Below are 22,969 nucleotides of genomic sequence, written 5' to 3' on the forward strand. Positions count from 1 at the left end.
TGGTGGTGAAGTATGATTGTTTTGGGCCAAATGATGGACGAAAAACATTTCTACATACCACTGCAATTTGGTATTTGGAAGGTACACCCAAACGTCCCTTTCAAGTACCATCAATTTAATATATCAGAAAAGGCCATTTTGTGTTCGAAAATGGCCTGAGTCTTCGAGCCAGCCTTTTTTCATCTGCAACGAGGGTTCATACATTTTGCACGTAGGCAGAGGTTTTAAGGAGAAATTAAATAGTTTCTACATTGCACAAGAATGAAGTGCTTTAAACAAACACATATTTTGTATGCACAGAGGAGAGGAGGAATATATGTAAGACTGAGGACACAGGTTAAATGAGAAATAGATTGACTGCAGCGCTGCCGAGTATACTATGCCATTTCTTTAGTGCGCTACAAGGAAGCACCAAACTGTATAACAAAGTTTTCAATTGTTTTCATAGTGATTCTCTTTGCTTGAAGCTGTGAAAGGAAGAGCCGGATTCCAAAATAAATCAATGATGTTTCAGAAAGTTCCCACGCCCTGTGTAAAAATGCATTTATTCCCAGGTTTTGAGCAGTGACACTGTAATGCTAATAAAGTATAAGATCCAACTGAACACTGACTCTGTCAATGGTGATCCATAGGGACTTTATGAAAGATCCCAGCTACAAACACCAAAACCAAAATAGGTTTAGGGGACACCCGGATTTGAACCAGGGACCTTTTGATCTGCAGTCAAATGCTCCACCACTGAGCTATATCCCCAACTGTTTTCAAAGATCAGAATGACAATATATCAGTACATCATGAAAGAGTGAGAGGCTCAAGCTCAGTTGGGCCACAAAGTACGAGCTTGAAACTGTGGAAAAGGAGAAGTAGTTCTTAATATTATTAATTAAAGGAAAACAGGATCATTTAAAAAACAAAATGTATATGTTTAATTGTTATTTTATTTGAATAGGCAGTGGTCCATAGGACCAATATCTGTAATTAAAATGTTTGTTTTGAAACATTCTCAAAGGGGAAGAGGTTTTTACGAGACTACTTATCTTTGTGGATTGATTACCACAATCACTGATATGGTGGTGAAGTATGATTGTTTTGGGCCAAATTACGGTGAAAAAACATTTCTGCATACCACTACAATTTGGTATTTGAAGGTACAACCAAACACCCCTTTCATGTACCTTCGATTTAATACATCAGAAAAAGCTATTTTGTGTTCGCAAATGGCCTGGTTTCTCAGACCAGCCTGCTTGCACCTGCAACTAGGGTTCGTACATCTTGTACGTGGGCAGCGTATTTTAGTAGAAAGTAAATAGATTATGCATTGCACAAAAATGAAGTGCTTCAAACAAACACATACTTTGTATGCACAGAGAAGTGGTGGAATACATGTAAGACTGAGGACACAGGTTAAATGAGGAATAGATTGACTGCATTGCTGCCCACTTTTCTATGCAATTTCTGTAGTGCGATTGAAGGAAGCACTAAACTCTAAAACAAAGTTGCCAATTGCTTTCATAGTCCATTCCCTTTGTTTGGTGCTGTGAAAGGAAGAGCCAGATTCCAAAATAAATCAATGCTTTTTCAGACATTTCCCATACGGAATACCGAGCCCTGTATAAAAATGCATTTACTCTCAGGTTTTGAGCAGTGACATTGTAATGCTGTTAAAGTGTAAGATCCAAGCGAACACTGACTCTGTCAATGATGATCCAAAGGGGTTTTATGAAAAGTCCCAGCTACAAACACAAGAACCAAAACAGGCCAAGGGGACACCTGGATTTGAACCAGGGACCTCTTGATCTGCAGTCAAATGCTCTACCACTGAGCTATATCCCCACCTGTTTGTGAGAGTCGGAATGAAAATATATCAGTACCTCATGAAAGAGAGTGAGCATCATGCTCAGTTGGGCCGGAAAGTACAAGCTTGAAACTGTGGAACAGGAGAAGTAGTTCCTAATATTATTTATTGAAGGAAAACGGGATCGTTTAAAAAAAATATTTATATGTTTCATTGTTATTTTATTTGAACAGGCAGTGGTCCATAGGACCAATGCCTGTACATAAAATGCTTGTTTTGAAACATTCTCAAAGGGAAGAGGTTTTTACGGGACGCCTTATCCTTTCGCGGATTGGTTACCACAATCACCGAGATGGTGGTGAAGTATGATTGTTTTGGGCCAAATGATGGACGAAAAACATTTCTACATACCACTGCAATTTGGTATTTGGAAGGTACACCCAAATGTCCCTTTCAAGTACCATCAATTTAATATATCAGAAAAGGCCATTTTGTGTTCGAAAATGACCTGAGTCTTCGAGCCAGCCTTTTTTCATCTGCAACGAGGGTTCATACATTTTGCACGTAGGCAGAGGTTTTAAGGAGAAATTAAATAGTTTCTACGTTGCACAAGAATGAAGTGCTTTAAACAAACACATATTTTGTATGCACAGAGGAGAGGAGGAATATATGTAAGACTGAGGACACATGTTAAATGAGAAAACAGATTGACTGCAGCGCTGCCGAGCATACTATGCCATTTCTTTAGTGCGCTACAAGGAAGCACCAAACTGTATAACAAAGTTTTCAATTGTTTTCATAGTCATTCTCTTTGTTTGAAGCTGTGAAAGGAAGAGCCGGATTCCAAAATAAATCAATGATGTTTCAGAAAGGTCCCACGCCCTGTGTAAAAATGCATTTATTCCCAGGTTTTGAGCAGTGACACGGTAATGCTAATAAAGTATAAGATCCAACTGAACACTGACTCTGTCAATGGTGATCCAAAGGGACTTTAGGAAAGATCCTAGCTACAAACACCAGAACCAAAATAGGTTTAGGGGACACCTGGATTTGAACCAGGGACCTCTTGATCTGCAGTCAAATGCTCTACCACTGAGCTATATCCCCAACTGTTTTCAAAGATCAGAATGACAATATAACAGTACATCATGAAAGAGTGAGAGGCTCAAGCTCAGTTGGGCCACAAAGTACGAGCTTGAAACTGTGGAAAAGGAGAAGTAGTTCTTAATATTATTAATTAAAGGAAAACAGGATCATTTAAAAAACAAAATGTATATGTTTAATTGTTATTTTATTTGAATAGGCAGTGGTCCATAGGACCAATATCTGTAATTAAAATGTTTGTTTTGAAACATTCTCAAAGAGGAACAGGTTTTTACGAGACTACTTATCTTTGTGGAATGATTACCACAATCACTGATATGGTGGTGAAGTATGATTGTTTTGGGCCAAATTATGGTGAAAAAACATTTCTACATACCACTACAATTTGGTATTTGAAGGTACAACCAAACACCCATTTCATGTACCTTCGCTTTAATACATCAGAAAAAGCAATTTTGTGTTCGCAAATGGCCTGGTTTCTCAGACCAGCCTGCTTGCACCTGCAACTAGGGTTCATACATCTTGTACGTGGGCAGCGTTTTTTAGTAGAAAGTAAATAGATTATGCATTGCACAAAAATGAAGTGCTTCAAACAAACACATACTTTGTATGCACAGAGAAGAGGTGGAATACATGTAAGACTGAGGACACAGGTTAAATGAGGAATAGATTGACTGCATTGCTGCCCACTTTTCTATGCAATTTCTGTAGTGCGATCGAAGGAAGCACCAAACTGTAAAACAAAGTTGTCAATTGCTTTCATAGTCCATTCCCTTTGTTTGGTGCTGTGAAAGGAAGAGCCAGATTCCAAAATAAATCAATGCTTTTTCAAACATTTCCCATACGAAATACCGAGCCCTGTATAAAAATGCATTTACTCTCAGGTTTTGAGCAGTGACATTGTAATGCTATTAAAGTGTAAGATCCAAGCAAACACTGACTCTGTCAATGATGATCCAAAGGGGTTTTATGAAAAGTCCCAGCTACAAACACAAGAACCAAAACAGGCCAAGGGGACACCTGGATTTGAACCAGGGACCTCTTGATCTGCAGTCAAATGCTTTACCACTGAGCTATATCCCCACCTGTTTGTGAGAGTCGGAATGAAAATATATCAGTACCTCATGAAAGAGTGTGAGCATCATGCTCAGTTGGGCCGGAAAGTACAAGCTTGAAACTGTGGAACAGGAGAAGTAGTTATTAATATTATTTATTGAAGGAAAACGGGATCGTTTAAAAAAAATATTTATATGTTTCATTGTTATTTTATTTGAACAGGCAGTGGTCCATAGGACCAATGCCTGTACATAAAATGCTTGTTTTGAAACATTCTCAAAGGGGAAGAGGTTTTTACGGGATGCCTTATCCTTTCGCGGATTGGTTACCACAATCACCGAGATGGGGGTGAAGTATGATTGTTTTGGGCCAAATGATCGACGAAAAACATTTCTACATACCACTGCAATTTGGTATTTGGAAGGTACACCCAAATGTCCCTTTCAAGTACCATCAATTTAATATATCAGAAAAGGCCATTTTGTGTTCGAAAATGACCTGAGTCTTCGAGCCAGCCTTTTTTCATCTGCAACGAGGGTTCATACATTTTGCACGTAGGCAGAGGTTTTAAGGAGAAATTAAATAGTTTCTACGTTGCACAAGAATGAAGTGCTTTAAACAAACACATATTTTGTATGCACAGAGGAGAGGAGGAATATATGTAAGACTGAGGACACATGTTAAATGAGAAATAGATTGACTGCAGCGCTGCCGAGCATACTATGCCATTTCTTTAGTGCGCTACAAGGAAGCACCAAACTGTATAACAAAGTTTTCAATTGTTTTCATAGTCATTCTCTTTGTTTGAAGCTGTGAAAGGAAGAGCCGGATTCCAAAATAAATCAATGATGTTTCAGAAAGTTCCCACGCCCTGTGTAAAAATGCATTTATTCCCAGGTTTTGAGCAGTGACACTGTAATGCTAATAAAGTATAAGATCCAACTGAACACTGACTCTGTCAATGGTGATCCAAAGGGACTTTATGAAAGATCCTAGCTACAAACACCAGAACCAAAATAGGTTTAGGGGACACCCGGATTTGAACCAGGGACCTCTTGATCTGCAGTCAAATGCTCTACCACTGAGCTATATCCCCAACTGTTTTCAAAGATCAGAATGACAATATAACAGTACATCATGAAAGAGTGAGAGGCTCAAGCTCAGTTGGGCCACAAAGTACGAGCTTGAAACTGTGGAAAAGGAGAAGTAGTTCTTAATATTATTAATTAAAGGAAAACAGGATCATTTAAAAAACAAAATGTATATGTTTAATTGTTATTTTATTTGAATAGGCAGTGGTCCATAGGACCAATATCTGTAATTAAAATGTTTGTTTTGAAACATTCTCAAAGGGGAAGAGGTTTTTACGAGACTACTTATCTTTGTGGATTGATTACCACAATCACTGATATGGTGGTGAAGTATGATTGTTTTGGGCCAAATTACGGTGAAAAAACATTTCTGCATACCACTACAATTTGGTATTTGAAGGTACAACCAAACACCCCTTTCATGTACCTTCGATTTAATACATCAGAAAAAGCTATTTTGTGTTCGCAAATGGCCTGGTTTCTCAGACCAGCCTGCTTGCACCTGCAACTAGGGTTCGTACATCTTGTACGTGGGCAGCGTATTTTAGTAGAAAGTAAATAGATTATGCATTGCACAAAAATGAAGTGCTTCAAACAAACACATACTTTGTATGCACAGAGAAGTGGTGGAATACATGTAAGACTGAGGACACAGGTTAAATGAGGAATAGATTGACTGCATTGCTGCCCACTTTTCTATGCAATTTCTGTAGTGCGTTTGAAGGAAGCCCTAAACTGTAAAACAAAGTTGCCAATTGCTTTCATAGTCCATTCCCTTTGTTTGGTGCTGTGAAAGGAAGAGCCAGATTCCAAAATAAATCAATGCTTTTTCAGACATTTCCCATACGGAATACCGAGCCCTGTATAAAAATGCATTTACTCTCAGGTTTTGAGCAGTGACATTGTAATGCTGTTAAAGTGTAAGATCCAAGCGAACACTGACTCTGTCAATGATGATCCAAAGGGGTTTTATGAAAAGTCCCAGCTACAAACACAAGAACCAAAACAGGCCAAGGGGACACCTGGATTTGAACCAGGGACCTCTTGATCTGCAGTCAAATGCTCTACCACTGAGCTATATCCCCACCTGTTTGTGAGAGTCGGAATGAAAATATATCAGTACCTCATGAAAGAGTGTGAGCATCATGCTCAGTTGGGCCGGAAAGTACAAGCTTGAAACTGAGGAACAGGAGAAGTAGTTCTTAATATTATTTATTGAAGGAAAACGGGATCATTTAAAAAAAATATTTATATGTTTCATTGTTATTTTATTTGAACAGGCAGTGGTCCATAGGACCAATGCCTGTACATAAAATGCTTGTTTTGAAACATTCTCAAAGGGGAAGAGGTTTTTACGGGACGCCTTATCCTTTCGCGGATTGGTTACCACAATCACCGAGATGGTGGTGAAGTATGATTGTTTTGGGCCAAATGATGGACGAAAAACATTTCTACATACCACTGCAATTTGGTATTTGGAAGGTACACCCAAACGTCCCTTTCAAGTACCATCAATTTAATATATCAGAAAAGGCCATTTTGTGTTCGAAAATGGCCTGAGTCTTCGAGCCAGCCTTTTTTCATCTGCAACGAGGGTTCATACATTTTGCACGTAGGCAGAGGTTTTAAGGAGAAATTAAATAGTTTCTACGTTGCACAAGAATGAATGCTTTAAACAAACACATATTTTGTATGCACAGAGGAGAGGAGGAATATATGTAAGACTGAGGACACAGGTTAAATGAGAAATAGATTGACTGCAGCGCTGTCGAGTATACTATGCCATTTCTTTAGTGCGCTACAAGGAAGCACCAAACTGTATAACAAAGTTTTCAATTGTTTTCATAGTGATTCTCTTTGCTTGAAGCTGTGAAAGGAAGAGCCGGATTCCAAAATAAATCAATAATGTTTCAGAAAGTTCCCACGCCCTGTGTAAAAATGCATTTATTCCCAGGTTTTGAGCAGTGACACTGTAATGCTAATAAAGTATAAGATCCAACTGAACACTGACTCTGTCAATGGTGATCCATAGGGACTTTATGAAAGATCCCAGCTACAAACACCAAAACCAAAATAGGTTTAGGGGACACCCGGATTTGAACCAGGGACCTCTTGATCTGCAGTCAAATGCTCTACCACTGAGCTATATCCCCAACTGTTTTCAAAGATCAGAATGACAATATATCAGTACATCATGAAAGAGTGAGAGGCTCAAGCTCAGTTGGGCCACAAAGTACGAGCTTGAAACTGTGGAAAAGGAGAAGTAGTTCTTAATATTATTAATTAAAGGAAAACAGGATCATTTAAAAAACAAAATGTATATGTTTAATTGTTATTTTATTTGAATAGGCAGTGGTCCATAGGACCAATATCTGTAATTAAAATGTTTGTTTTGAAACATTCTCAAAGGGGAAGAGGTTTTCACGAGACTACTTACCTTTGTGGATTGATTACCACAATCACTGATATGGTGGTGAAGTATGATTGTTTTGGGCCAAATTACGGTGAAAAAACATTTCTGCATACCACTACAATTTGGTATTTGAAGGTACAACCAAACACCCCTTTCATGTACCTTCGATTTAATACATCAGAAAAATCTATTTTGTGTTCGCAAATGGCCTGGTTTCTCAGACCAGCCTGCTTGCACCTGCAACTAGGGTTCGTACATCTTGTACGTGGGCAGCGTATTTTAGTAGAAAGTAAATAGATTATGCATTGCACAAAAATGAAGTGCTTCAAACAAACACATACTTTGTATGCACAGAGAAGAGGTGGAATACATGTAAGACTGAGGACACAGGTTAAATGAGGAATAGATTGACTGCATTGCTGCCCACTTTTCTATGCAATTTCTGTAGTGCGATTGAAGGAAGCACTAAACTGTAAAACAAAGTTGCCAATTGCTTTCATAGTCCATTCCCTTTGTTTGGTGCTGTGAAAGGAAGAGCCAGATTCCAAAATAAATCAATGCTTTTTCAGACATTTCCCATACGGAATACCGAGCCCTGTATAAAAATGCATTTACTCTCAGGTTTTGAGCAGTGACATTGTAATGCTGTTAAAGTGTAAGATCCAAGCGAACACTGACTCTGTCAATGATGATCCAAAGGGGTTTTATGAAAAGTCCCAGCTACAAACACAAGAACCAAAACAGGGCAAGGGGACAACTGGATTTGAACCAGGGACCTCTTGATCTGCAGTCAAATGATCTACCACTGAGCTATATCCCCACCTGTTTGTGAGAGTCGGAATGAAAATATATCAGTACCTCATGAAAGAGTGTGAGCATCATGCTCAGTTCGGCCGGAAAGTACAAGCTTGAAACTGTGGAACAGGAGAAGTAGTTCTTAATATTATTTATTGAAGGAAAACGGGATCGTTTAAAAAAAATATTTATATGTTTCATTGTTATTTTATTTGAACAGGCAGTGGTCCATAGGACCAATGCCTGTACATAAAATGCTTGTTTTGAAACATTCTCAAAGGGGAAGAGGTTTTTACGGGACGCCTTATCCTTTCGCGGATTGGTTACCACAATCACCGAGATGGTGGTGAAGTATGATTGTTTTGGGCCAAATGATGGACGAAAAACATTTCTACATACCACTGCAATTTGGTATTTGGAAGGTACACCCATCAAGTACCATCAATTTAATATATGAGAAAAGGCCATTTTGTGTTCGAAAATGGCCTGAGTCTTCGAGCCAGCCTTTTGTCATCTGCAACGAGGGTTCATACATTTTGCACGTAGGCAGAGGTTTTAAGGAGAAATTAAATAGTTTCTACGTTGCACAAGAATGAAGTGCTTTAAACAAACACATATTTTGTATGCACAGAGGAGAGGAGGAATATATGTAAGACTGAGGACACAGGTTAAATGAGAAATAGATTGACTGCAGCGCTGCCGAGTATACTATGCCATTTCTTTAGTGCGCTACAAGGAAGCACCAAACTGTATAACAAAGTTTTCAATTGTTTTCATAGTGATTCTCTTTGCTTGAAGCTGTGAAAGGAAGAGCCGGATTCCAAAATAAATCAATGATGTTTCAGAAAGTTCCCACGCCCTGTGTAAAAATGCATTTATTCCCAGGTTTTGAGCAGTGACACTGTAATGCTAATAAAGTATAAGATCCAACTGAACACTGACTCTGTCAATGGTGATCCATAGGGACTTTATGAAAGATCCCAGCTACAAACACCAAAACCAAAATAGGTTTAGGGGACACCCGGATTTGAACCAGGGACCTCTTGATCTGCAGTCAAATGCTCTACCACTGAGCTATATCCCCAACTGTTTTCAAAGATCAGAATGACAATATATCAGTACATCATGAAAGAGTGAGAGGCTCAAGCTCAGTTGGGCCACAAAGTACGAGCTTGAAACTGTGGAAAAGGAGAAGTAGTTCTTAATATTATTAATTAAAGGATAACCGGATCATTTAAAAAACAAAATGTATATGTTTAATTGTTATTTTATTTGAATAGGCAGTGGTCCATAGGACCAATATCTGTAATTAAAATGTTTGTTTTGAAACATTCTCAAAGGGGAAGAGGTTTTTACGAGACTACTAATCTTTGTGGATTGATTACCACAACCACTGTTATGGTGGTGAAGTATGATTGTTTTGGGCCAAATTACGGTGAAAAAACATTTCTGCATACCACTACAATTTGGTATTTGAAGGTACAACCAAACACCCCTGTCATGTACCTTCGATTTAATACATCAGAAAAAGCTATTTTGTGTTCGCAAATGGCCTGGTTTCTCAGACCAGCCTGCTTGCACCTGCAACTAGGGTTCGTACATCTTGTACGTGGGCAGCGTATTTTAGTAGAAAGTAAATAGATTATGCATTGCACAAAAATGAAGTGCTTCAAACAAACACATACTTTGTATGCACAGAGAAGAGGTGGAATACATGTAAGACTGAGGACACAGGTTAAATGAGGAATAGATTGACTGCATTGCTGCCCACTTTTCTATGCAATTTCTGTAGTGCGATTGAAGGAAGCACTAAACTGTAAAACAAAGTTGCCAATTGCTTTCATAGTCCATTCCCTTTGTTTGGTGCTGTGAAAGGAAGAGCCAGATTCCAAAATAAATCAATGCTTTTCCAGACATTTCCCATACGGAATACCGAGCCCTGTATAAAAATGCATTTACTCTCAGGTTTTGAGCAGTGACATTGTAATGCTGTTAAAGTGTAAGATCCAAGCGAACACTGACTCTGTCAATGATGATCCAAAGGGGTTTTATGAAAAGTCCCAGCTACAAACACAAGAACCAAAACAGGCCAAGGGGACACCTGGATTTGAACGAGGGACCTCTTGATCTGCAGTCAAATGCTCTACCACTGAGCTATATCCCCACCTGTTTGTGAGAGTCGGAATGAAAATATATCAGTACCTCATGAAAGAGTGTGAGCATCATGCTCAGTTGGGCCGGAAAGTACAAGCTTGAAACTGTGGAACAGGAGAAGTAGTTCTTAATATTATTTATTGAAGGAAAACGGGATCGTTTAAAAAAAATATTTATATGTTTCATTGTTATTTTATTTGAACAGGCAGTGGTCCATAGGACCAATGCCTGTACATAAAATGCTTGTTTTGAAATATTCTCAAAGGGGAAGAGGTTTTTACGGGACGCCTTATCCTTTTGCAGATTGGTTACCACAATCACCGAGATGGTGGTGAAGTATGATTGTTTTGGGCCAAATGATGGACGAAAAACATTTCTACATACCACTGCAATTTGGTATTTGGAAGGTACACCCAAACGTCCCTTTCAAGTACCATCAATTTAATATATCAGAAAAGGCCATTTTGTGTTCAAAAATGACCTGAGTCTTCGAGCCAGCCTTTTTTCATCTGCAACGAGGGTTCATACATTTTGCACGTAGGCAGAGGTTTTAAGGAGAAATTAAATAGTTTCTACGTTGCACAAGAATGAAGTGCTTTAAACAAACACATATTTTGTATGCACAGAGGAGAGGAGGAATATATGTAAGACTGAGGACACTTGTTAAATGAGAAATAGATTGACTGCAGCGCTGCCGAGTATACTATGCCATTTCTTTAGTGCGCTACAAGGAAGCACCAAACTGTATAACAAAGTTTTCAATTGTTTTCATAGTGATTCTCTTTGCTTGAAGCTTTGAAAGGAAGAGCCGGATTCCAAAATAAATCAATGATGTTTCAGAAAGTTCCCACGCCCTGTGTAAAAATGCATTTATTCCCAGGTTTTGAGCAGTGACACTGTAATGCTAATAAAGTATAAGATCCAACTGAACACTGACTCTGTCAATGGTGATCCATAGGGACTTTATGAAAGATCCCAGCTACAAACACCAAAACCAAAATAGGTTTAGGGGACACCCGGATTTGAACCAGGAACCTCTTGATCTGCAGTCAAATGCTCTACCACTGAGCTATATCCCCAACTGTTTTCAAAGATCAGAATGACAATATATCAGTACATCATGAAAGAGTGAGAGGCTCAAGCTCAGTTGGGCCACAAAGTACGAGCTTGAAACTGTGGAAAAGGAGAAGTAGTTCTTAATATTATTAATTAAAGGAAAACAGGATCATTTAAAAAACAAAATGTATATGTTTAATTGTTATTTTATTTGAATAGGCAGTGGTCCATAGGACCAATATCTGTAATTAAAATGTTTGTTTTGAAACATTCTCAAAGGGGAAGAGGTTTTTACGAGACTACTTATCTTTGTGGATTGATTACCACAATCACTGATATGGTGGTGAAGTATGATTGTTTTGGGCCAAATTACGGTGAAAAAACATTTCTGCATACCACTACAATTTGGTATTTGAAGGTACAACCAAACACCCCTTTCATGTACCTTCGATTTAATACATCAGAAAAAGCTATTTTGTGTTCGCAAATGGCCTGGTTTCTCAGACCAGCCTGCTTGCACCTGCAACTAGGGTTCGTACATCTTGTACGTGGGCAGCGTATTTTAGTAGAAAGTAAATAGATTATGCATTGCACAAAAATGAAGTGCTTCAAACAAACACATACTTTGTATGCACAGAGAAGTGGTGGAATACATGTAAGACTGAGGACACAGGTTAAATGAGGAATGGATTGACTGCATTGCTGCCCACTTTTCTATGCAATTTCTGTAGTGCGATTGAAGGAAGCACTAAACTCTAAAACAAAGTTGCCAATTGCTTTCATAGTCCATTCCCTGTGTTTGGTGCTGTGAAAGGAAGAGCCAGATTCCAAAATAAATCAATGCTTTTTCAGACATTTCCCATACGGAATACCGAGCCCTGTATAAAAATGCATTTACTCTCAGGTTTTGAGCAGTGACATTGTAATGCTGTTAAAGTGTAAGATCCAAGCGAACACTGACTCTGTCAATGATGATCCAAAGGGGTTTTATGAAAAGTCCCAGCTACAAACACAAGAACCAAAACAGGCCAAGGGGACAACTGGATTTGAACCAGGGACCTCTTGATCTGCAGTCAAATGCTCTACCACTGAGCTATATCCCCACCTGTTTGTGAGAGTCGGAATGAAAATATATCAGTACCTCATGAAAGAGTGTGAGCATCATGCTCAGTTGGGCCGGAAAGTACAAGCTTGAAACTGTGGAACAGGAGAAGTAGTTCTTAATATTATTTATTGAAGGAAAACGGGATCGTTTAAAAAAAATATTTATATGTTTCATTGTTATTTTATTTGAACAGGCAGTGGTCCATTTGACCAATGCCTGTACATAAAATGCTTGTTTTGAAACATTCTCAAAGGGGAAGAGGTTTTTACGGGACGCCTTATCCTTTCGCGGATTGGTTACCACAATCACCGAGATGGTGGTGAAGTATGATTGTTTTGGGCCAAATGATGGACGAAAAACATTTCTACATACCACTGCAATTTGGTATTTGGAAGGTACACCCAAATGTCCCTTTCAAGTACCATCAATTTAATATATCAGAAAAGGCCATTTTGTGTTCGAAAATGACCTGAGTCTTCGAGCCAGCCTTTTTTCATCTGCAACGAGGGTTCATACATTTTGCACGTAGGCAGAGGTTTTAAGGAGAAATTAAATAGTTTCTACGTTGCACAAGAATGAAGTGCTTTAAACAAACACATATTTTGTATGCACAGAGGAGAGGAGGAATATATGTAAGACTGAGGACACATGTTAAATGAGAAAACAGATTGACTGCAGCGCTGCCGAGCATACTATGCCATTTCTTTAGTGCGCTACAAGGAAGCACCAAACTGTATAACAAAGTTTTCAATTGTTTTCATAGTCATTCTCTTTGTTTGAAGCTGTGAAAGGAAGAGCCGGATTCCAAAATAAATCAATGATGTTTTAGAAAGTTCCCACGCCCTGTGTAAAAATGCATTTATTCCCAGGTTTTGAGCAGTGACACTGTAATGCTAATAAAGTATAAGATCCAACTGAACACTGACTCTGTCAATGGTGATCCAAAGGGACTTTAGGAAAGATCCTAGCTACAAACACCAGAACCAAAATAGGTTTAGGGGACGCCTGGATTTGAACCAGGGACCTCTTGATCTGCAGTCAAATGCTCTACCACTGAGCTATATCCCCAACTGTTTTCAAAGATCAGAATGACAAAATAACAGTACATCATGAAAGAGTGAGAGGCTCAAGCTCAGTTGGGCCACAAAGTACGAGCTTGAAACTGTGGAAAAGGAGAAGTAGTTCTTAATATTATTAATTAAAGGAAAACAGGATCATTTAAAAAACAAAATGTATATGTTTAATTGTTATTTTATTTGAATAGGCAGTGGTCCATAGGACCAATATCTGTAATTAAAATGTTTGTTTTGAAACATTCTCAAAGAGGAACAGGTTTTTACGAGACTACTTATCTTTGTGGAATGATTACCACAATCACTGATATGGTGGTGAAGTATGATTGTTTTGGGCCAAATTACGGTGAAAAAACATTTCTACATAACACTACAATTTGGTATTTGAAGGTACAACCAAACACCCATTTCATGTACCTTCGCTTTAATACATCAGAAAAAGCAATTTTGTGTTCGCAAATGGCCTGGTTTCTCAGACCAGCCTGCTTGCACCTGCAACTAGGGTTCATACATCTTGTACGTGGGCAGCGTTTTTTAGTAGAAAGTAAATAGATTATGCATTGCACGAAAATGAAGTGCTTCAAACAAACACATACTTTGTATGCACAGAGAAGAGGTGGAATACATGTAAGACTGAGGACACAGGTTAAATGAGGAATAGATTGACTGCATTGCTGCCCACTTTTCTATGCAATTTCTGTAGTGCGATCGAAGGAAGCACCAAACTGTAAAACAAAGTTGTCAATTGCTTTCATAGTCCATTCCCTTTGTTTGGTGCTGTGAAAGGAAGAGCCAGATTCCAAAATAAATCAATGCTTTTTCAGACATTTCCCATACGAAATACCGAGCCCTGTATAAAAATGCATTTACTCTCAGGTTTTGAGCAGTGACATTGTAATGCTATTAAAGTGTAAGATCCAAGCGAACACTGACTCTGTCAATGATGATCCAAAGGGGTTTTATGAAAAGTCCCAGCTACAAACACAAGAACCAAAACAGGCCAAGGGGACACCTGGATTTGAACCAGGGACCTCTTGATCTGCAGTCAAATGCTTTACCACTGAGCTATATCCCCACCTGTTTGTGAGAGTCGGAATGAAAATATATCAGTACCTCATGAAAGAGTGTGAGCATCATGCTCAGTTGGGCCGGAAAGTACAAGCTTGAAACTGTGGAACAGGAGAAGTAGTTATTAATATTATTTATTGAAGGAAAACGGGATCGTTTAAAAAAAATATTTATATGTTTCATTGTTATTTTATTTGAACAGGCAGTGGTCCATAGGACCAATGCCTGTACATAAAATGCTTGTTTTGAAACATTCTCAAAGGGGAAGAGGTTTTTACGGGACGCCTTATCCTTTCGCGGATTGGTTACCACAATCACCGAGATGGGGGTGAAGTATGATTGTTTTGGGCCAAATGATGGACGAAAAACATTTCTACATACCACTGCAATTTGGTATTTGGAAGGTACACCCAAATGTCCCTTTCAAGTACCATCAATTTAATATATCAGAAAAGGCCATTTTGTGTTCGAAAATGACCTGAGTCTTCGAGCCAGCCTTTTTTCATCTGCAACGAGGGTTCATACATTTTGCACGTAGGCAGAGGTTTTAAGGAGAAATTAAATAGTTTCTACGTTGCACAAGAATGAAGTGCTTTAAACAAACACATATTTTGTATGCACAGAGGAGAGGAGGAATATATGTAAGACTGAGGACACATGTTAAATGAGAAATAGATTGACTGCAGCGCTGCCGAGCATACTATGCCATTTCTTTAGTGCGCTAAAAGGAAGCACCAAACTGTATAACAAAGTTTTCAATTGTTTTCATAGTCATTCTCTTTGTTTGAAGCTGTGAAAGGAAGAGCCGGATTCCAAAATAAATCAATGATGTTTCAGAAAGTTCCCACGCCCTGTGTAAAAATGCATTTATTCCCAGGTTTTGAGCAGTGACACTGTAATGCTAATAAAGTATAAGATCCAACTGAACACTGACTCTGTCAATGGTGATCCAAAGGGACTTTATGAAAGATCCTAGCTACAAACACCAGAACCAAAATAGGTTTAGGGGACACCCGGATTTGAACCAGGGACCTCTTGATCTGCAGTCAAATGCTCTACCACTGAGCTATATCCCCAACTGTTTTCAATCATCAGAATGACAATATAACAGTACATCATGAAAGAGTGAGAGGCTCAAGCTCAGTTGGGCCACAAAGTACGAGCTTGAAACTGTGGAAAAGGAGAAGTAGTTCTTAATATTATTAATTAAAGGAAAACAGGATCATTTAAAAAACAAAATGTATATGTTTAATTGTTATTTTATTTGAATAGGCAGTGGTCCATAGGACCAATATCTGTAATTAAAATGTTTGTTTTGAAACATTCTCAAAGAGGAACAGGTTTTTACGAGACTACTTATCTTTGTGGAATGATTACCACAATCACTGATATGGTGGTGAAGTATGATTGTTTTGGGCCAAATTACGGTGAAAAAACATTTCTACATACCACTACAATTTGGTATTTGAAGGTACAACCAAACACCCATTTCATGTACCTTCGATTTAATACATCAGAAAAAGCAATTTTGTGTTCGCAAATGGCCTGGTTTCTCAGACCAGCCTGCTTGCACCTGCAACTAGGGTTCATACATCTTGTACGTGGGCAGCGTTTTTTAGTAGAAAGTAAATAGTTTATGCATTGCACAAAAATGAAGTGCTTCAAACAAACACATACTTTGTATGCACAGAGAAGTGGTGGAATACATGTAAGACTGAGGACACAGGTTAAATGAGGAATAGATTGACTGCATTTCTGCCCACTTTTCTATGCAATTTCTGTAGTGCGATCGAAGGAAGCACCAAACTGTAAAACAAAGTTGTCAATTGCTTTCATAGTCCATTCCCTTTGTTTGGTGCTGTGAAAGGAAGAGCCAGATTCCAAAATAAATCAATGCTTTTTCAGACATTTCCCATACGAAATACCGCGCCCTGTATAAAAATGCATTTACTCTCAGGTTTTGAGCAGTGACATTGTAATGCTATTAAAGTGTAAGATCCAAGCGAACACTGACTCTGTCAATGATGATCCAAAGGGGTTTTATGAAAAGTCCCAGCTACAAACACAAGAACCAAAACAGGCCAAGGGAACACCTGGATTTGAACCAGGGACCTCTTGATCTGCAGTCAAATGCTCTACCACTGAGCTATATCCCCACCTGTTTGTGAGAGTCGGAATGAAAATATATCAGTACCTCATGAAAGAGTGTGAGCATCATGCTCAGTTGGGCCGGAAAGTACAAGCTTGAAACTGTGGAACAGGAGATGTAGTTCTTAATATTATTTATTGAAGGAAAACGGGATCGTTTAAAAAAAATATTTATATGTTTCATTGTTATTTTATTTGAACAGGCAGTGGTCCATAGGACCAATGCCTGTACATAAAATGCTTGTTTTGAAACATTCTCAAAGGGGAAGAGGTTTTTACGGGATGCCTTATCCTTTCGCGGATTGGTTACCACAATCACCGAGATGGTGGTGAAGTATGATTGTTTTGGGCCAAATGATGGACGAAAAACATTTCTACATACCACTGCAATTTGGTATTTGGAAGGTACACCCAAACGTCCCTTTCAAGTACCATCAATTTAATATATCAGAAAAGGCCATTTTGTGTTTGAAAATGGCCTGAGTCTTCGAGCCAGCCTTTTTTCATCTGCAACGAGGGTTCATACATTTTGCACGTAGGCAGAGGTTTTAAGGAGAAATTAAATAGTTTCTACGTTGCACAAGAATGAAGTGCTTTAAACAAACACATATTATGTATGCACAGAGGAGAGGAGGAATATATGTAAGACTGAGGACACAGGTTAAATGAGAAATAGATTGACTGCAGCGCTGCCGAGTATACTATGCCATTTCTTTAGTGCGCTACAAGGAAGCACCAAACTGTATAACAAAGTTTTCAATTGTTTTCATAGTGATTCTCTTTGCTTGAAGCTGTGAAAGGATGAGCCGGATTCCAAAATAAATCAATGATGCTTCAGAAAGTTCCCACGCCCTGTGTAAAAATGCATTTATTCCCAGGTTTTGAGCAGTGACACTGTAATGCTAATAAAGTATAAGATCCAACTGAACACTGACTCTGTCAATGGTGATCCATAGGGACTTTATGAAAGATCCCAGCTACAAACACCAAAACCAAAATAGGTTTAGGGGACACCCGGATTTGAACCAGGGACCTCTTGATCTGCAGTCAAATGCTCTACCACTGAGCTATATCCCCAACTGTTTTCAAAGATCAGAATGACAATATATCAGTACATCATGAAAGAGTGAGAGGCTCAAGCTCAGTTGGGCCACAAAGTACGAGCTTGAAACTGTGGAAAAGGAGAAGTAGTTCTTAATATTATTAATTAAAGGAAAACAGGATCATTTAAAAAACAAAATGTATATGTTTAATTGTTATTTTATTTGAATAGGCAGTGGTCCATAGGACCAATATCTGTAATTAAAATGTTTGTTTTGAAACATTCTCAAAGGGGAAGAGGTTTTCACGAGACTACTTACCTTTGTGGATTGATTACCACAATCACTGATATGGTGGTGAAGTATGATTGTTTTGGGCCAAATTACGGTGAAAAAACATTTCTGCATACCACTACAATTTGGTATTTGAAGGTACAACCAAACACCCCTTTCATGTACCTTCGATTTAATACATCAGAAAAATCTATTTTGTGTTCGCAAATGGCCTGGTTTCTCAGACCAGCCTGCTTGCACCTGCAACTAGGGTTCGTACATCTTGTACGTGGGCAGCGTATTTTAGTAGAAAGTAAATAGATTATGCATTGCACAAAAATGAAGTGCTTCAAACAAACACATACTTTGTATGCACAGAGAAGAGGTGGAATACATGTAAGACTGAGGACACAGGTTAAATGAGGAATAGATTGACTGCATTGCTGCCCACTTTTCTATGCAATTTCTGTAGTGCGATTGAAGGAAGCACTAAACTGTAAAACAAAGTTGCCAATTGCTTTCATAGTCCATTCCCTTTGTTTGGTGCTGTGAAAGGAAGAGCCAGATTCCAAAATAAATCAATGCTTTTTCAGACATTTCCCATACGGAATACCGAGCCCTGTATAAAAATGCATTTACTCTCAGGTTTTGAGCAGTGACATTGTAATGCTGTTAAAGTGTAAGATCCAAGCGAACACTGACTCTGTCAATGATGATCCAAAGGGGTTTTATGAAAAGTCCCAGCTACAAACACAAGAACCAAAACAGGGCAAGGGGACAACTGGATTTGAACCAGGGACCTCTTGATCTGCAGTCAAATGATCTACCACTGAGCTATATCCCCACCTGTTTGTGAGAGTCGGAATGAAAATATATCAGTACCTCATGAAAGAGTGTGAGCATCATGCTCAGTTCGGCCGGAAAGTACAAGCTTGAAACTGTGGAACAGGAGAAGTAGTTCTTAATATTATTTATTGAAGGAAAACGGGATCGTTTAAAAAAAATATTTATATGTTTCATTGTTATTTTATTTGAACAGGCAGTGGTCCATAGGACCAATGCCTGTACATAAAATGCTTGTTTTGAAACATTCTCAAAGGGGAAGAGGTTTTTACGGGACGCCTTATCCTTTCGCGGATTGGTTACCACAATCACCGAGATGGTGGTGAAGTATGATTGTTTTGGGCCAAATGATGGACGAAAAACATTTCTACATACCACTGCAATTTGGTATTTGGAAGGTACACCCAAACGTCCCTTTCAAGTACCATCAATTTAATATATGAGAAAAGGCCATTTTGTGTTCGAAAATGGCCTGAGTCTTCGAGCCAGCCTTTTGTCATCTGCAACGAGGGTTCATACATTTTGCACGTAGGCAGAGGTTTTAAGGAGAAATTAAATAGTTTCTACGTTGCACAAGAATGAAGTGCTTTAAACAAACACATATTTTGTATGCACAGAGGAGAGGAGGAATATATGTAAGACTGAGGACACAGGTTAAATGAGAAATAGATTGACTGCAGCGCTGCCGAGTATACTATGCCATTTCTTTAGTGCGCTACAAGGAAGCACCAAACTGTATAACAAAGTTTTCAATTGTTTTCATAGTGATTCTCTTTGCTTGAAGCTGTGAAAGGAAGAGCCGGATTCCAAAATAAATCAATGATGTTTCAGAAAGTTCCCACGCCCTGTGTAAAAATGCATTTATTCCCAGGTTTTGAGCAGTGACACTGTAATGCTAATAAAGTATAAGATCCAACTGAACACTGACTCTGTCAATGGTGATCCATAGGGACTTTATGAAAGATCCCAGCTACAAACACCAAAACCAAAATAGGTTTAGGGGACACCCGGATTTGAACCAGGGACCTCTTGATCTGCAGTCAAATGCTCTACCACTGAGCTATATCCCCAACTGTTTTCAAAGATCAGAATGACAATATATCAGTACATCATGAAAGAGTGAGAGGCTCAAGCTCAGTTGGGCCACAAAGTACGAGCTTGAAACTGTGGAAAAGGAGAAGTAGTTCTTAATATTATTAATTAAAGGAAAACAGGATCATTTAAAAAACAAAATGTATATGTTTAATTGTTATTTTATTTGAATAGGCAGTGGTCCATAGGACCAATATCTGTAATTAAAATGTTTGTTTTGAAACATTCTCAAAGGGGAAGAGGTTTTTACGAGACTACTAATCTTTGTGGATTGATTACCACAACCACTGTTATGGTGGTGAAGTATGATTGTTTTGGGCCAAATTACGGTGAAAAAACATTTCTGCATACCACTACAATTTGGTATTTGAAGGTACAACCAAACACCCCTTTCATGTACCTTCGATTTAATACATCAGAAAAAGCTATTTTGTGTTCGCAAATGGCCTGGTTTCTCAGACCAGCCTGCTTGCACCTGCAACTAGGGTTCGTACATCTTGTATGTGGGCAGCGTATTTTAGTAGAAAGTAAATAGATTATGCATTGCACAAAAATGAAGTGCTTCAAACAAACACATACTTTGTATGCACAGAGAAGAGGTGGAATACATGTAAGACTGAGGACACAGGTTAAATGAGGAATAGATTGACTGCATTGCTGCCCACTTTTCTATGCAATTTCTGTAGTGCGATTGAAGGAAGCACTAAACTGTAAAACAAAGTTGCCAATTGCTTTCATAGTCCATTCCCTTTGTTTGGTGCTGTGAAAGGAAGAGCCAGATTCCAAAATAAATCAATGCTTTTCCAGACATTTCCCATACGGAATACCGAGCCCTGTATAAAAATGCATTTACTCTCAGGTTTTGAGCAGTGACATTGTAATGCTGTTAAAGTGTAAGATCCAAGCGAACACTGACTCTGTCAATGATGATCCAAAGGGGTTTTATGAAAAGTCCCAGCTACAAACACAAGAACCAAAACAGGCCAAGGGAACACCTGGATTTGAACGAGGGACCTCTTGATCTGCAGTCAAATGCTCTACCACTGAGCTATATCCCCACCTGTTTGTGAGAGTCGGAATGAAAATATATCAGTACCTCATGAAAGAGTGTGAGCATCATGCTCAGTTGGGCCGGAAAGTACAAGCTTGAAACTGTGGAACAGGAGAAGTAGTTCTTAATATTATTTATTGAAGGAAAACGGGATCGTTTAAAAAAAATATTTATATGTTTCATTGTTATTTTATTTGAACAGGCAGTGGTCCATAGGACCAATGCCTGTACATAAAATGCTTGTTTTGAAATATTCTCAAAGGGGAAGAGGTTTTTACGGGACGCCTTATCCTTTTGCAGATTGGTTTCCACAATCACCGAGATGGTGGTGAAGTATGATTGTTTTGGGCCAAATGATGGACGAAAAACATTTCTACATACCACTGCAATTTGGTATTTGTGTTCGAAAATGACCTGAGTCTTCGAGCCAGCCTTTTTTCATCTACAACGAGGGTTCATACATTTTGCACGTAGGCAGAGGTTTTAAGGAGAAATTAAATAGTTTCTACGTTGCACAAGAATGAAGTGCTTTAAACAAACACATATTTTGTATGCACAGAGGAGAGGAGGAATATATGTAAGACTGAGGACACATGTTAAATGAGAAAACAGATTGACTGCAGCGCTGCCGAGCATACTATGCCATTTCTTTAGTGCGCTACAAGGAAGCACCAAACTGTATAACAAAGTTTTCAATTGTTTTCATAGTCATTCTCTTTGTTTGAAGCTGTGAAAGGAAGAGCCGGATTCCAAAATAAATCAATGATGTTTCAGAAAGTTCCCACGCCCTGTGTAAAAATGCATTTATTCCCAGGTTTTGAGCAGTGACACTGTAATGCTAATAAAGTATAAGATCCAACTGAACACTGACTCTGTCAATGGTGATCCAAAGGGACTTTAGGAAAGATCCTAGCTACAAACACCAAAACCAAAATAGGTTTAGGGGACGCCTGGATTTGAACCAGGGACCTCTTGATCTGCAGTCAAATGCTCTACCACTGAGCTATATCCCCAACTGTTTTCAAAGATCAGAATGACAATATAACAGTACATCATGAAAGAGTGAGAGGCTCAAGCTCAGTTGGGCCACAAAGTACGAGCTTGAAACTGTGGAAAAGGAGAAGTAGTTCTTAATATTATTAATTAAAGGAAAACAGGATCATTTAAAAAACAAAATGTATATGTTTAATTGTTATTTTATTTGAATAGGCAGTAGTCCATAGGACCAATATCTGTAATTAAAATGTTTGTTTTGAAACATTCTCAAAGAGGAACAGGTTTTTACGAGACTACTTATCTTTGTGGAATGATTACCACAATCACTGATATGGTGGTGAAGTATGATTGTTTTGGGCCAAATTACGGTGAAAAAACATTTCTACATACCACTACAATTTGGTATTTGAAGGTACAACCAAACACCCATTTCATGTACCTTCGCTTTAATACATCAGAAAAAGCAATTTTGTGTTCGCAAATGGCCTGGTTTCTCAGACCAGCCTGCTTGCACCTGCAACTAGGGTTCATACATCTTGTACGTGGGCAGCGTTTTTTAGTAGAAAGTAAATAGATTATGCATTGCACAAAAATGAAGTGCTTCAAACAAACACATACTTTGTATGCACAGAGAAGAGGTGGAATACATGTAAGACTGAGGACACAGGTTAAATGAGGAATAGATTGACTGCATTGCTGCCCACTTTTCTATGCAATTTCTGTAGTGCGATCGAAGGAAGCACCAAACTGTAAAACAAAGTTGTCAATTGCTTTCATAGTCCATTCCCTTTGTTTGGTGCTGTGAAAGGAAGAGCC

General features: G+C 38.6%; 17 non-coding genes across 17 annotated transcripts; all 17 read right to left on the bottom strand.

Moving 5' to 3' along the window:
• Window positions 1-681: 681 nt before the first annotated feature.
• On the bottom strand, window positions 682-753 carry TRNAC-GCA (transfer RNA cysteine (anticodon GCA)). The gene has a single exon. It is a non-coding gene; the product is annotated as a tRNA-Cys (tRNA).
• Window positions 754-1,761: 1,008 nt separating this feature from the next.
• TRNAC-GCA (transfer RNA cysteine (anticodon GCA)) lies at window positions 1,762-1,833 on the bottom strand. Its single transcript has one exon. It is a non-coding gene; the product is annotated as a tRNA-Cys (tRNA).
• Window positions 1,834-2,830: 997 nt separating this feature from the next.
• On the bottom strand, window positions 2,831-2,902 carry TRNAC-GCA (transfer RNA cysteine (anticodon GCA)). Its single transcript has one exon. It is a non-coding gene; the product is annotated as a tRNA-Cys (tRNA).
• Window positions 2,903-3,910: 1,008 nt separating this feature from the next.
• On the bottom strand, window positions 3,911-3,982 carry TRNAC-GCA (transfer RNA cysteine (anticodon GCA)). The gene has a single exon. It is a non-coding gene; the product is annotated as a tRNA-Cys (tRNA).
• A 997-nt stretch (window positions 3,983-4,979) lies between these two features.
• TRNAC-GCA (transfer RNA cysteine (anticodon GCA)) lies at window positions 4,980-5,051 on the bottom strand. The gene has a single exon. It is a non-coding gene; the product is annotated as a tRNA-Cys (tRNA).
• A 1,008-nt stretch (window positions 5,052-6,059) lies between these two features.
• Window positions 6,060-6,131, bottom strand: TRNAC-GCA (transfer RNA cysteine (anticodon GCA)). The gene has a single exon. It is a non-coding gene; the product is annotated as a tRNA-Cys (tRNA).
• A 996-nt stretch (window positions 6,132-7,127) lies between these two features.
• On the bottom strand, window positions 7,128-7,199 carry TRNAC-GCA (transfer RNA cysteine (anticodon GCA)). The gene has a single exon. It is a non-coding gene; the product is annotated as a tRNA-Cys (tRNA).
• Window positions 7,200-9,266: 2,067 nt separating this feature from the next.
• Window positions 9,267-9,338, bottom strand: TRNAC-GCA (transfer RNA cysteine (anticodon GCA)). Its single transcript has one exon. It is a non-coding gene; the product is annotated as a tRNA-Cys (tRNA).
• Window positions 9,339-11,415: 2,077 nt separating this feature from the next.
• Window positions 11,416-11,487, bottom strand: TRNAC-GCA (transfer RNA cysteine (anticodon GCA)). The gene has a single exon. It is a non-coding gene; the product is annotated as a tRNA-Cys (tRNA).
• Window positions 11,488-12,495: 1,008 nt separating this feature from the next.
• On the bottom strand, window positions 12,496-12,567 carry TRNAC-GCA (transfer RNA cysteine (anticodon GCA)). The gene has a single exon. It is a non-coding gene; the product is annotated as a tRNA-Cys (tRNA).
• Window positions 12,568-13,565: 998 nt separating this feature from the next.
• On the bottom strand, window positions 13,566-13,637 carry TRNAC-GCA (transfer RNA cysteine (anticodon GCA)). Its single transcript has one exon. It is a non-coding gene; the product is annotated as a tRNA-Cys (tRNA).
• A 1,008-nt stretch (window positions 13,638-14,645) lies between these two features.
• TRNAC-GCA (transfer RNA cysteine (anticodon GCA)) lies at window positions 14,646-14,717 on the bottom strand. The gene has a single exon. It is a non-coding gene; the product is annotated as a tRNA-Cys (tRNA).
• Window positions 14,718-15,714: 997 nt separating this feature from the next.
• Window positions 15,715-15,786, bottom strand: TRNAC-GCA (transfer RNA cysteine (anticodon GCA)). Its single transcript has one exon. It is a non-coding gene; the product is annotated as a tRNA-Cys (tRNA).
• A 1,008-nt stretch (window positions 15,787-16,794) lies between these two features.
• TRNAC-GCA (transfer RNA cysteine (anticodon GCA)) lies at window positions 16,795-16,866 on the bottom strand. The gene has a single exon. It is a non-coding gene; the product is annotated as a tRNA-Cys (tRNA).
• Window positions 16,867-17,863: 997 nt separating this feature from the next.
• TRNAC-GCA (transfer RNA cysteine (anticodon GCA)) lies at window positions 17,864-17,935 on the bottom strand. The gene has a single exon. It is a non-coding gene; the product is annotated as a tRNA-Cys (tRNA).
• Window positions 17,936-20,012: 2,077 nt separating this feature from the next.
• On the bottom strand, window positions 20,013-20,084 carry TRNAC-GCA (transfer RNA cysteine (anticodon GCA)). The gene has a single exon. It is a non-coding gene; the product is annotated as a tRNA-Cys (tRNA).
• A 2,014-nt stretch (window positions 20,085-22,098) lies between these two features.
• On the bottom strand, window positions 22,099-22,170 carry TRNAC-GCA (transfer RNA cysteine (anticodon GCA)). The gene has a single exon. It is a non-coding gene; the product is annotated as a tRNA-Cys (tRNA).
• Window positions 22,171-22,969: the final 799 nt, after the last annotated feature.

Source organism: Triturus cristatus, chromosome 4_1 (genome assembly GCF_964204655.1).
Source record: "Triturus cristatus chromosome 4_1, aTriCri1.1, whole genome shotgun sequence".
Classification (NCBI taxonomy): Eukaryota; Metazoa; Chordata; class Amphibia; order Caudata; family Salamandridae; genus Triturus; species Triturus cristatus.